Source organism: Dermacentor albipictus, unplaced genomic scaffold (genome assembly GCF_038994185.2).
Source record: "Dermacentor albipictus isolate Rhodes 1998 colony unplaced genomic scaffold, USDA_Dalb.pri_finalv2 scaffold_11, whole genome shotgun sequence".
NCBI lineage: Eukaryota > Metazoa > Arthropoda > Arachnida > Ixodida > Ixodidae > Dermacentor > Dermacentor albipictus.
The window spans coordinates 2135521-2137494 of record NW_027225565.1 but is presented as its reverse complement, the minus strand read 5'-3'; the positions used below and the strand labels follow the sequence as shown (position 1 = coordinate 2137494).

Below are 1974 nucleotides of genomic sequence, written 5' to 3'. Positions count from 1 at the left end.
GTTATATTAGGAACTAATGCATCGGCACGGCAGTTGAATTCATAAGCTGTTTCCGTTCCCGCGATTCCCCTGAAGTTTGTGGTATGCTCAACGACACTAATGAACGATGTATCGGCGCGACCTAATGCTTTGCCACTAAAGTCATCCGAGAAGACACGTCACTTCCAAACGTATCCCCCGGCAACTATAAAAATTTAATATGCTACCGTCGCAATAAAATAGTAACAAACTCACTTTGGACACGGCTTCTTCGCCTTGCCGGCCGCGATTTCTGTCGATTGCGTTGCCAGCTAGGCTATAGGGAAAAGCGGAGCTAACAACTTTCTTCTCCTTAGTACCCAGGCGAAGAGAAATCTCAAGGATCGAAAGTCCCCACATTTCATTTTCGCGACCACTGCTCCTCGCGCCTGCGCAGAAAGAACAGCGAAATCGAATTGTTATGTGCTCGTGTATGAGCCCTTCTTTCGAAAAAAAAAAATAGAGCAACATTAGCTTGCAGGGTCACAGCGCGGCGGTCGACATGACAAATAGGTGACAAAAATGAGCGCTAATAAAAAGAAAAAAAAAGAATAAAAATGCCGCCGCCGCCCCCGGGAGGGCTCGAACCTCAAACCTTTCGGTTAACAGCCGAACGCGCTAGCCTATTGCGCCACGGAGGCAGACATTCCAGCAAAAATATGAACAATACTGGAGCGGAAGAGCATGTTAACATTCTGCGTGTGACCTGGCCTTTATTGTTCCGGCTGCGAATTTGTCCTTGTGTTCACTCTCCGGCGCGGTATTTTCGCTCTCTTCTCCCTCGCAATGTATTGGGTGCAGGCCAGCACTTTCCTCCACTTTCACCTCCCTCCTTTAAGAACCTCCTTTGACATCTCCTGGAGCAACGTTCCTAGACAAGCTTCAGTTTTAACGCGATAGCGTTAAGGAGCTCGTGTCGCAGAAAAGCCGGTGTCGTCGGCGTCGGGTGTCGGCGTCGGCGGCGTTGACCGTGAGCGATAAATCACGGCAGGCGCTTCATAAATAAAAAGCAACTTCCAAGATTGGCCCGGTGGGAATCGAACCCAGGTCTCCGGAGTGTGAGACGGAGACGCTACCACTCAGCCACGAGTTCGATGCTTCCAAGCGGTGCAAACGCGCCTCTAGTGAATGCGGTGTTGCCTTCGAAACGAGCCGTGGAAAGTTATACTGCGGTGTATATCGGTAATTATGAACATGTAACGTACAGAAGTCACAATTACACGAGTTGCGAAGTGCGTTTCCGCTGCATTTCTTCTGCGCTTTCCGCACACGCAGAGCCATCTTGCGGCAAACACAGAAGACCCCCTCCTCTCAATGTACGGCGCTGCCCCGACAGGAGGAGCGCCGCGCGCGCATTGGGACCGCTGCCAGGCGCGTCGCGGGACTCCCTCTCCCCTGACGACGCTTCGCCGTGCTTCCGGTTTAGATTACTATCTATCTCTCTGGCGGCGTAGATCGTTTCCCCTCCGAGACACCGAGTTCTTTGGTTCGTTTCGTTCGCTCAGGCGCACGTTTCGTCGCCGCGCCGAACGCTGCGTTGCTTGACGCTCACCGCGTGATAGGTGGGCGCTAAGTCCGATGCGGGGCGCATCGTAAGTGATTGCTGTGCCGTAGCGCATTGTCTTATACCCCTTGGCGGGTCGACGGGAACGCTGTCGCGTCCCACTCTTGAAAGCGAAGCTTAAGCGTCCTCCAATTTTTTAGAGCTCTCTATGCGAGCCCACTGGCCGACGTGGCCACAACGGGTGTCACTGAAACTACCGGCGCTGCAGTGACGCATCTCTCACGCAGCGCGCGTCGTCTACTCCTGCAATGCCACCTCTGCGGTGGGTCGTTTTCCCCAACTGGCCTGTGCCGTTCGCTCTTTGACGACTGTGTTTTGGCTGTCGGCACAATATTTTATGCGAAGGACCTTTTAATGACATGTTTAGCTAGTCTTTAGAGGCTGCAACTACA

The 1974-nt window shown here is 52.7% G+C and overlaps 1 non-coding gene across 1 annotated transcript; it reads right to left on the bottom strand.

Annotated features, from left to right (window-relative positions):
• Positions 1-585: 585 nt before the first annotated feature.
• Positions 586-659, bottom strand: TRNAN-GUU (transfer RNA asparagine (anticodon GUU)). The gene has a single exon. It is a non-coding gene; the product is annotated as a tRNA-Asn (tRNA).
• Between the last annotated feature and the right edge of the window lie 1315 nt (positions 660-1974).